Genomic DNA, 13,068 nt, shown 5'->3' on the forward strand with positions numbered 1-13,068 from the left:
TTTGGTTAATCCTCTGCAAGACGGTTAATTATGAACTGCAGAGCAGTCATGGAGGCATGGAATGTACATCAAAAAACAGATTAGATGCCTTAGGAAGAAGTGTGTTCATTGCAGTCAACAAATACACTCCTGGAAATTGAAATAAGAACACCGTGAATTCATTGTCCCAGGAAGGGGAAACTTTATTGACACATTCCTGGGGTCAGATACATCACATGATTACACTGACAGAACCACAGGCACATAGACACAGGCAACAGAGCATGCACAATGTCGGCACTAGTACAGTGTATATCCACCTTTTGCAGCAATGCAGGCTGCTATTCTCCAATGGAGACGATCGTAGAGATGCTGGATGTAGTTCTGTGTAACGGCTTGCCATGCCATTTCCACCTGGCACCTCAGTTGGACCAGCGTTCGTGCTGGACGTGCAGACCGCGTGAGACGACGCTTCATCCAGTCCCAAACAGGCTCAATGGGGGACAGATCCGGAGATCTTGCTGGCCAGGGTAGTTGACTTACACCTTCTAGAGCACGTTGGGTGGCACGCGATACATGCGGACGTGCATTGTCCTGTTGGAACAGCAAGTTCCCTTGCCGGTCTAGGAATGGTAGAACGATGGGTTCGATGACGGTTTGGATGTACCGTGCACTATTCAGTGTCCCATCGACGATTACCAGTGGTGTACGGCCAGTGTAGGAGATCGCTCCCCACACCATGATGCCGGGTGTTGGCTCTGTGTGCCTCGGCCGTATGCAGTCCTGATTGTGGCGCTCACCTGCACGGCGCCAAACACGCATACGACCATCATTGGCACCAAGGCAGAAGCCACTCTCATCGCTGAAGACGACACGTCTCCATTCGTCCCTCCATTCACGCCTGTCGCGACACCACTGGAGGCGGGCTGCACGATGTTGGGGCGTGAGCGGAAGACGGCCTAACGGTGTGCGGGACCGTAGCCCAGCTTCATGGAGACGGTTGCGAATGGTCCTCGCCGATACCCCAGGAGCAACAGTGTCCCTAATTTGCTGGGAAGTGGCGGTGCGGTCCCCTACGGCACTGCGTAGGTACTACGGTCTTGGCGTGCATCCGTGCGTCGCTGCGGTCCGGTCCCAGGTCGACGGGCACGTGCACCTTCCGCCGACCACTGGCGACAACATCGATGTACTGTGGAGACGTCACGCCCCACGTGTTGAGCAATTCGGCGGTACGTCCACCCGGCCTCCCGCATGCCCACTATACGCCCTCGCTCAAAGTCCGTCAACTGCACATACGGTTCACGTCCACGCTGTCGCGGCATGCTACCAGTGTTAAAGACTGCGATGGAGCTCCGTATGCCACGGCAAACTGGCTGACACTGACGGCGGCAGTGCACAAATGCTGCGCAGCTAGCACCATTCGACGGCCAACACCGCGGTTCCTGGTGTGTCCGCTGTGCCGTGCGTGTGATCATTGCTTGTACAGCCCTCTCGCACTGTCCGGAGCAAGTATGGTGGGTCTGACACACCGGTGTCAATGTGTTCTTTTTTCCATTTCCAGGAGTGTATATAGTGTCCATTGAGGTCGAAACTGAGTCTGATTGGTTGGTTGTTTGGTTGAATTGCGGGAGGAGACCGAACAGCTAGGACAACGGTCCCATCGGATTAGGGAAGGACAGGAAAGGAAGTCAGCTATGCCCATTAAAAGGAAACATCCCAGAATTTGGCTGAAGCGATTTAGGGAAATCACAGAAAATCTATATCAGGATGGCCGGACGCGGGTTTGAACCGCCGTCTCCCCGAATGCGAATTCAGTGGGCTAACCACTGCTCCACGTCACTCGGTAATTGAGTATGACTGTGAAGTTAACTGTACATATGCAACAGGTCTAGGTGAACTGAAGTTAATCATCGGATTTCTTTCTGGCAACCTGATTCCGCTGTGACAGTTTTAGAATTATTCAAAGAAAGTCTATGCTCAGTAGCGCGGAAATGGGCCTATCCAGATCATGCAGTGTTATCTAGAGGCAATTTAACCTACCGAGCATAGACTCGGATGTCTATGGATTCATTGCAGGTTGTACCGACAGGAAATTTTGTGAAGTACTTTCGAACACGTTTTCAGAAAATTGTCTTGAGTAGCTAGTTCGACAGGCCACACGCAAATATTTTAGACTTTGTTGCTTCAGGCACACCCGATCTTCTGTATGGTATCAGCATAAAGACGGGAATTAGTGATCATTATGTCACCATAGTGGTGATGCATACTAAAGTTGGTAAGTCCGTCAAGAAGGCTAGGAGAGTATTTTTGCTAGAAAGAGCAGATAAGTAATTTTTAGCATCCCAATTACAAAATGAAGGGACTAATTTAGTTCCCGTACTTCCATCGTTAAGTCGGTGCCTCCCACGAAGTAAAGCTTAGACGGATTGTAAATCGCTCTCTGACGAAGTATGTGCCAAGTAAGTGCGTTAAGGACGGAAAATACCCACCTTGGTTCAGTAACAAAATTCAGAAATTGCTGAGGAAACAGAGACTGTTGCACTCTCGGTTCAAAAAATAACACGCAAATCATGACAGGCAAAAAGTTAGTAGAAGTTTTACGTCTGTAAAAAGATCGATGAGTGATGCATGCAGAAACTACCTCCGTTATATCTGAGCGAGGACCCGAGAAAATTCTGGTCCTACGCAGAATCGCTAAGTGGGTCGAAGGCTATTTTCGTCACTCGTTGATCAGTCTGGTGTAGCAACAGAATACAAGAAGGAAAGTCGAGTTTTTAAATCTAGTGTTTACGAAGTCATTCTCGCAGGGGGATCGTACAAATATACCATCGTTTGACCGTCGGGCAGTCATGCTTATAGAGAACATAGTAATAGGTATTTCTAGCGCAGAGAAATAACTGAAAGAGTTCAAAACAAATAAGACGCCATGTCCAGAGGGAATCCCAATTCGGTTTTACGGAAAGGGCCCCTTACTTAGCTTGCATTTATCGCGAACCTCTCCCCCAGCGCAAAGTCCCATGCGACTGGAACAAGTGCAAGTGACACCTGTATGTAAGAAAGGTAAAAGAACGGACCGTCAGAATTACAGACTAAAATGCTTTACATAGGTTTGCCGCAGAATTATTGAACGTGTTCTGAGTTCGAATCTAATAAATTTCCTTGAAATGGAAGAGCTTCTGTTCACAAACTAGCACGGATTTGGAAAGCATCGCTCGTGAAAACTCATCTTGCCCTTTTCTCACATGCTATCCAGCGAACCATAGATGAAGGGCAAAAGGAAGATCCCATATTTCTAGATTTCGGAAGCGTTTGACACGGTTTGGAGGGATGACTGGAGTTATGTGTGTCCTGCAGACCAATGCAGTATGGCTCTGTTGAATTTCCTTTAAGGTGTGGACCTATTGACTGTAGGATGGCATCAGCACGTTCACATTCAGAAGACAGAACCACAAAAAAATCTGCTGCATATGTTGGATCTCCTACATACAATGTAAAATATTCATAGTTTTGGCGAGGTTCTACAAGTTCTATGCATACATTTCTCAAACCATTTGTTTGAATTATTGTGTGTTAGAGAGATATTGTGGCGGTCTAGTGTTTAGCTCTATTTTATTTTATTTTTTTTTTTTTTATTTGCAGGTCAAGTTCCGTAGGACCAAATTGAGGAGCAAATCTCCAAGGTCATAGAACGTGTCAGTATATGAAATTACAACATAAAAGTAATAACAGATAAAAATAAATGTTTATGAACCCGAAAAAGGTCAGTCCATAAGTTTAAGTAAACGCACTCAACAACACAACAAGTATCAGCTTAATTTTTCAAGGAACTCCTCGACAGAATAGAAGGAGTGGCCCATGAGGAACTTACAAGTTTCGATTTGAAAGCGCATGGATTACTGCTAAGATTTTTGAATTCGAGTGGTAGGTTATTGAGAGGCCAGTGTCAAAATACACAGACCCATGAACAGGGGTCGACAAGAGGTTCGTGGACTTACACCACTTTTTGCCTAACCGCCCGTTTCTGAGCCAAAAACATCCTTTTAGAATGGGAAGAGTTACCCCAAAATATAATACCATATGACATAAGCGAATGAAAATAAGCAAAGTAGACTAATTTTCGTGTCGAACAATCACTTCAGATACCGTTCAAATAGTAAAAATTGCAGCGTTAAGTCTTTGAACAAGAAAGTAGTGGAATAGAGTTCGTACGAGCGCATTTTCTTAGTGCTTGTTGCCTACATCAGGAGCAGGTATGCACTCATGGGCAAATCTATTGTTCTCCTTTGATTGACAGGTCATTAACCTATTGTTCTCCTTTGATTGACAGGTACTTAAACTATTGTTCTGCTAAGGGGATTCTTCCTTTTGATTGACAGGCACTTAACCTATTGCTCCCCCCCTCCCTCCACCATCACCCCGCCCCCTCAGGAAACTTCCCCATTGCTGCTACAGGTGCACTTTCAGGTCTGATTTACTGGAATAGCCACTTTCACTCTTATCAATTTGATTGACTACTTAATTAAATTGACCAATTAATTAACCTCTCCCCTTCTGGTAAATTCCTTTCCTCCTCCCCTCCCCCAGGAAATGGTGGGAAGTTCAAATTCCATCAGCATAATGCAACATACCACGGCTACCTCCACTAACTTAAGAAAATGGCGGGGGAAAAGGGTACTTGGGTTACCTCCACTAACCTAAGTCATCCGACTGCCACCTCTTCCTAGGAATTGGTTGGAAAAGGACTCAGCCTGCGGTGAACATGAGTCTTTATTTTCAGTCTTTATTTAAACAATTAGAGGCAGTACCACCAGCAAGTGCGTCCGAAATCCAATGACCTAGTACACAGTACTGCCACCAGAGGGTGCTGTTATCCCTTCTGTGATGTAATCCAAGATGGCAGTCTGGTGGTGGAGAGGAAGGATCTCATAACAGGAAATTCAAGGTATATTGTTTATTTATAAAAAAATCAGTTTGTGGGGCTTGGATTTCTCTTTCTCATCATTCTCTGCTGTTTGGAAACATGTAGGTCTTGTATAAAGTAATTACATGTGGCAAACATACTGCATAACCTACTGTTTGGCACAGTACTGTAGGTGCCTTAACCTAATGTTTGGTCTTTGTCGGTGTTTACCTATTGTTCTGTTAAGTGGTTTTCAATGTTACCCCATTTCCTTAAACTACTGTACCGCCTTTGGTACCAAACTAAGTAATTAGTTATGTCCTTCCACGATTTTCTGGTACACTTTTCGAAATCCACAAGCTGTTGAACGCCATTTCTGGCGCATTTTTCTTAATTACCCACCCCCTTAAACTACTGTACGACGTTTTACATAACAATTATGCAAATTAACCAAGTGTTCTGCACTTAACCTGCTGTTCTCTTCCGTGTAACCGCTCATGCAGCTAACACCACGGTGACATAAAAAATTTATGCAAATTAATTAATTCGATATTCTTCACATTTATGGGGTAGTTTCTTTTAATTCACAGCATCCTATTGGTTGGTGAAATCGATGGAATATAGTACAAACGAAAGATCACTAATAAAAACACATCCCACCACTCGAACCCTCGACACCAATGCTACCAACTTCACTCATGCCCCCAGGAGTTGGGATGCACCAGCGGTCCCCGCAAAGTGACGACGCGGTCTTTAGCTGCCAAGCGATGCATTGGTGTCAGTTTGGGTCCTGCAAGGATGAGGCAGTGGCATCCCTTTCATACTTGACACCTGAAAAATTCCTCTTGAAATACATGTTCACCTAGACACCAATGCTGGCTAGATGATGCATAGCTGTGGTGTGCATCCAGCGCCGAGAGAGATGTTCCAATGCTTCCCAGAATAGTAAAGGATGCATTGTACCCAGAAATCGTAAACGGGCAGCCTGTTCTTCACTGAATTTACATCTCAAATTGCTGCTGCTCCGGTGTGGAAGCGCGGTGCGCCATTATTTTCTGCAGACAAGACTTTCAGCAAAAAAATTATTTTGCACCAATCGGTAAACTGCACTGACAGTTAAACCCTGCAAAAGTTGTCTACATATCATCAAGTTCATACAAGACTAGCAAGAATATTGGAAGCCAGGAACATATTTACCAGTGTAACAACAATTAAATATATCAATTACTTAAACATCACCCCCTTAATAGCACTCATCTTCAGCAAAACTAGTGTCATTTGAGGCATACTCAGTCTTTATACAGTACGGTCCATTGATCGTGACTGGGTCAAATATCTCACGAAATAAGCGTCAAACGAAAAAACTACAAAGAACGAAACTTGTATAGCTTGAAGGGGGAAACCAGATGGAACTATGGTTGGCCCCCTAGATGGCGCTGCCATAGGTCAAATGATATCAACTGCGTTTATTTAAATAGGCACCCACATTTTTATTACATATTCGTGTAGTACGTAAAGAAATATGAATGTTTTAGTTGGACCATTCTTTTCGCTTTGTGATAGATTGCGCTTTAATAGTCTCAACATAAGGCTCACAATTTTAGACGAACAGTTGGTAACAGGTAGGTTTTTTAAATTCAAATACAGAATGTAGGTACGTTTGAACATTTTATTTCGGTTGTTCCAATGTGATACACATTCCTTTCTGAACTTATCATTTCTGAGAACGCATGCTGTTACAGCGTGATTACCTGTAAATACCACATTAATGCAATAAATGCTCAAAATGATGTCCATCAGCCTCAATGCATTTGGCAGTACGTGTAACGACATTCCTCTCAACAGCGAGTAGTTCGCCTGCTGCAATGTTCGCACATGCATTGACAATGCGCTGACGCATGTTGTCAAGCATTGTCGCTGGATCACGATAGCAAATATCCTTCAACTTTCCCCACAGAGAGAAATCCGGTGACGTCAGATGTGGTGAACGTGCGGGCCATGGTATGGTCCTTCAACGACCAATCCACCTGTCATGAAATAAGCTATTCAATACCGCTTTAACCGCACGCGAGCTATGTGCCGGACATCCATCATGTTGGAAGTACATCGCCATTCTGTCGTGCAGTGAAACATCTTGTGGTAACATCGGTAGAACATTACGTAGGAAATCACCATACATTGCACCATTTAGATTGCCATCGATAAAATCGGAGCCAATTATCCTTCCTCTCATACTACCGCACCATACATTAACCCGCCAAGGTCGCTGATGTTCCACTTGTCGCAGCCATCGTGGATTTTCCGTTGCCCAATAGTCCGTATCATATCGGTTTACGTTACCGCTGTTGGTGAATGACGCTTCGTCGCTAAATAGAACGCGTGCAATAAATCTGTCATCGTCCCGTAATTTCTCTTGTGCCCAGTGGCAGAACTGTACACGACGTTCAAACGGTCCGGACACTTGATGATGTCGTCCAGGATACCGAGCAGCATACATAGTACACGCCCGTTGGGCATTTTGATCACAATAGCCATACATCAACACGATATCGACCTTTTCCGCAATTGGTAAACGATCCATTTTAACACGGGTAATGTATCACGAAGCAAATACCGTCCGCACTGGCGGAATGTTACGTGATACCACGTACTTATACGTTTGTTACTATTACAGCACCATCTATCATAAAGCGAAAAAAGTGGTCCAACTAAAACATTCATATTTCTTTAAGTACTACACGAATATGTAATAAAAAATGGGGATTCCTATTTTTAAAAATCGCAGTTAATATCCGTTTGACCTATGGGAGCGCCATCTAGCGGGCCAACCATAGTGCCATCTGGTTTTCCCCTTCAAGCTAGACAAGTTTGGTTCTTTGTAGTTTTTTCGTTTGATACTTATTTCGTGACATATTTGGTCCGGTCACGATCAATGGACCACCCTGTATATACACGAGAACATGGTACACAAAATATATTTACACAACACACACACACATTATCACTCAGATTCCCCATCCCTTCTCTCGCTACAAGTGAGTGCGTATGAACACATATAACAATATAAAAACTGTTTTTCTATTGAACGCCATGCGCTCCGCCTTGCCTTCCGTATCCGCCTTCCTTCCCCCACACGGCTCCTGTATGAACTGATCCCCTTCCCCCACCTCCTCCTGTTCCTCCAACATCTCTGCATGCTTTACATTGTCCGCAGGCTTGATCCCCCCCACCCTCTGGTTTCCTCCTTCCTCTCCACCCCACACCCATTGCCACGCCTCTATCGCTGTATCCCTCCCTCTCTCCACCTCCACACCCTCCATCTCCTTCATCAGGGCAATTTCCAACGCCTCCCCCTCCCAGATGATGAACTTCGCCGTGACATCTACCCTTCCTTCCAACTATAACCTGGCCTTGTTCCCCCCCCCCCCTCCCCAGGGCTCCCTTTTTTTCCTCTTCCCTCCTTCTCCCAGAGCGGATTTTCCTCCTTCCCCCCCCCTCCCCCTGAGACCCTGTACCCCATACTTGCCTCTTTCCTTCCCACGTCCCTCCCTACCTGGCTCTCTTCAGCGCGCCCCCTGCTCATCTCCCCCATCTCTTCCCCTCCCTCCCTTCTTCCAGTTTCCCTCATCTCCTTGCGCCTGGCAGATCCTCTGTCTTGATCATCGTCAGTGTGCCACATCAGTGTTGTGTTTAGTGCTGTTTCTCCTGTGCGTCAAGAGGTGTGATTTTAACTGTGTACTGCCTTGAGGTTAGCCATCAGTGTTTGTTATGTGCTACACCATCCGTCGATACCTTTCATGCTCCAGTCATACTGTGCCTTGTGTTCTTTTAATTGTCGCAGTGTGTGGCTTTTTGTGTGTGCTACTTTTAAACAGTTTTAACAGTTTTTTTATCTCCATTTTACGGTCAGCCCGTTTTTTGTCTATTGCCTTCCATGATGATCCCCCTTTTTATATCTATGTTCACCATATTCTCTCCTTTGTATATTTTTAAATGTCTTCTATTGTTTGTTCTATGTCTTTCGGCTGAAGAGCAGCGCATATGCTGCTGCCAGCCAGCCCCGATGGGGAATTGACATACAATAAAGAAAAAAAAAGTTTTTCTATTTTTGCTTTTTGAAGTTTCTTTGTTTATGGTTTTTTCTTTCTTTCACACAGATGGTGTACAAATATAAATATAATTTTGTTCTTTTTCCTTTTTATCCTTTCTTTCCCACACATTCTCGCTCCCTATGCATGTATATACACGTGTACATAGTACACAAAATATATTTACACGATACACACACACACACACACACTCACACACACACACAAAATTGCGTATACTACAATAAAATGGTCATACTATTACACTGCAGACTCTCTCTCAGTCTCTCTCTCTCTCTCTCTCTCTCTCTCTCTCTCTCTCTCTCTCTCACACACACACACACACACACACACACACACACACACACACACACCATCACTCAGTCAGAATCCCCCATCCTTTCTCTCACTACAAGCGAGTAGTGTGAGTACGGGCGAGTTTCAATACCATCATCACAAATGACCCTTTTATCGCCATGAGGCGACAGACCGGTTTTAGACTGCAGCACAGTGTACATCTCGTGTCGTCTCGATCGAATATTGGTCTGCCGTACCATATGCGGTGGTTGTGGTGCAGCACCGCGAACACCACTGGACAGGCAGTGCAAATAGTCTTCGACAGAGAGGGCTCTCGATGCCATACAACACACACCCTTAGCCTGCCTATGGGTGTCACTTTCCAATGTGTGATAAGCATACATTTTTGAGCGTAGACCTACAAACTCCCTAATCGGCAATCCATTTCTTCATAAGACCGATAACCTTATTGTTTTGCGGAATAATACGATAAGGATTATCAGCCCTGTATGAGGACGTGCCGAATTCATTACCGTGGCACCTAATTACTTCATATGGATCGCAGTTCTTCACCCAATAGATGAAGCTATCTGTATCCATATAAAATAATTTAGGACCTGCGAAGTGAGTTTTAGAAAACTCATAATGAAAGTGGTACATGTAGAGTTTGGATAGGTCTAGTATGCACATCCCCACATAAATCCGCAAACTAACGGACTTGCTGAACGCCTTAATAAGACCTTGACCGACATGCTATCAATTTTCATCATTGTTGAGCAGAACAACTGAGATGAGGTGCTACCTTTCGTGACGTTTGCCTACAACACCACCAAACAAGACACCACAGGATTTACGCCATTTTTCCTGGTGCATGGCCGTGAGGCGACTACGACGATGGGGACTGTGTTTCTGTTACATCCTGATGACTTGGACGACGACTACATCGATCAGGAGTTACCCAGAGCTGAGGAAGCTCTGCAGATAGCTCGACTCCGTACGCTGCACGCTCAATAAAACGGTCGCCGAAAGTATGACGCGAGCCACCGCTCTGTTGTCTACCAGCCTGGTGACCTCGTCTGGATCTTCACTCTTGTTGGTGCTTTCTCATCACACAGACCAAGTACAGGGTCAGTCGTCAGAGCTTTTCGCAGCACGTCGAAAGAATCTTGTTGAGCACCACCCCAGATAAATTTAGAGTCGACTTTTAACAAATCTTGGAGTGGCCTGGCTTTGATACAAAAGTCTTGGATAAAACTCCGATAATAAAAACACAATCCGAGGAAGATTCTCACGTCTCTAAAACTTTTAGGATTAGGAAATTCCGTTATAGATCTCACCTTTTCTGGGTCTGGGCGCACGCCTTCGTGTGACACAAGGTGCCCAAGTGTTTTGATTTCTTTTTCTCCAAAGAGACACTTTCTTGGATTAAGTTTCAGTCCAGCATGTTCGAGCCACTTAAGAACGGCCCTCAGTCTTTTTATGTGTTCATCAAATGTCTCTGAGAACACTGTAATATCATCTAAATAACAAAGACAAATCGTCCACTTCAGGTCCCTTAAAAGATTATCCATCATTCGTTCAAAAGTTGCTGGTGCATTACACAAACCAAACGGCATTACCTTAAACTCATACAGGCCCTCAGGGGTCATGAATGCAGTTTTCTCAAGATCAGCCTCATCTACTTCAATTTGCCAGCATCCCGAGTACATGTCCATGGTTGAGATAAACGTAGCCCCCTTCAGACAATCTAGTGAATCGTCAATTCATGGAAGAGGGTAAACGTCATTTTTAGTTATCTTATTAAGTTTCCTGTAATCAACACAAAAGCGCAAACTGTCATCCTTCTTCTTGACGAGGACAACTGGTGACGACTATGGGCTCTGCAAAGGCTGAATGATGTCATTCACCATCATTTTCTCTACCTCGTCGCGAATTATTCGACGTTCTACTGCTGACACATGATATGCTCTCTAGCTTATTGGTTGACGGTTTCCAGTGCTAATCCGGTGCTTCACTGTCGATTTGTTTAATTTGCTCTTCACCTGTGGATTAAAGTATTCAGAGAACTCTCGAAGAATGGCAAGTAGCTTCTTATGTTGTTCCTTAGTGAGATCTGTTGATAGTCGAGCTAGAAGATCTTGTCTCGTAGTGGTATCGCTAATTTCGCCCACAGACTCGGCATGGCAGTGACGCTCAACTGTTCTGCAGTTACCGGCTCAGCGTTTCCTATGCACATGCATCTTGGAAGGATCTGCGGTTCTCGGCGAGAGTTGACTATTCACAATTCACCGAATCCGTTCTTTAACGAGACGACAGAGGCTGGGATAACCAAGTTATTCTTCAGTGGTATGCTTCTCTTACATTCCACTACAAGATACATGGGTTGATGCATGGCATGACACATGACAGCTACCTTTCTAGCACTGACTGCAGGAATGATCACTTCATCCTACACACTTAGTCTCCACACACTCGGATGTGCATCTTCCTGTCCACAGTGTCTCATCTCGTCTAGCATAATCTTCGACAAACTACAGTCTATGATTACGTGAGAAGCTTTCAAAACGTCCCATCCGAGAATGACGTCATGACTACAGTCTTGTAAGACGATGAATTCCAAGGGCTGTGTATGGCCACTTATACCCACACGAATGGTACATTCCTGTATGTTTTATGTGTTTCCCATTAGCCACCTTCAGCAGACATATTTTGCTGTCGACGAATACAGTTTTCTGCAACTGGCGACGGTACATCTCCGAAATGAATCAATATGATGCTCCAGAGTCCGCAAGAGCTTCAGCTGGTCGGCCATCCAGGAGGATATCGACGTAGTTTCCTATCATTTTTGTAGTGATCGACGGCGGGGGATTTTTCTCTTCGGTGGCCTCACCTCCAAAGAAGGTCGCAACCTTTAGTAGTCCAGGTTGCGGCGGCTACTAATCGGCTGGAGCTTCTAAACGGCGATGGAGACCTTGATCAGCGTGTTGGGGAACGTCCTCTCCAGCGGCTAGCTTGAAGCGATGGTGACCTACGTCGTCCTGCACCGTCATCTTCTTGTTCATATTCGACGTCCCGGAGTTGGCGTCGGCTAAGATCGGTCTGCCGTCTTCTGGCACGGACGTCATCAAATATCCGCCCCCTTTATCGATAATAGCGCACCACATCTCCCGGTCGTTCGCAGTGGAAACATACTGGTTGGTTATCCTGGGTCCTCCAGACGTCAGACTTCCTTGGTGCCCAAGCAGGTTCCTCATGCGGCATTGTAGGAACGTAACTCCGCCTGGGTCTCGACTTTTTCACCGTTTTAAAGGGAAATGAAGGGCAAGAGATTGTGTTCAATGTGTGTTCCACTTCCTCCCTTATGACCTCTTGAAGCGTCTCGGTTTTTTGCTCGACGTGCAATCCAAATTCCTTCTGAACTTCCTCTCTCACTATCTGACGAATAACACTTGTGAAATTAGTTGCTTCCACCATGACAGACATCGATACGACGTTTGGAAGCCGTTCAAACTTTTTGCGTGTGATTCTTTTTTGATGCATTGTCTCGATATACTGGCACCATTTTATGAAGTCGTCTGCTGTCGAAACCTCCTTCAGGAGTAGGACTTGATACATGTCCTCAGCAACGCCCTTCATGAGATGTGCAACCTTATCTTCCTCCTTGATTCTAGGAGCCACTATTTTAGACAGCTGCAAGACGTCTCGACTGTAGATGCTGTAGTATCTCCTGGACGCCGTGCCCAGCACTTTAATTTATCTTCAGCCTTGCACTTCTGTCGTTGTGTGTCACCGAAATACTTTCGC

Source organism: Schistocerca cancellata, chromosome 4 (assembly GCF_023864275.1).
Source record: "Schistocerca cancellata isolate TAMUIC-IGC-003103 chromosome 4, iqSchCanc2.1, whole genome shotgun sequence".
Classification (NCBI taxonomy): Eukaryota; Metazoa; Arthropoda; class Insecta; order Orthoptera; family Acrididae; genus Schistocerca; species Schistocerca cancellata.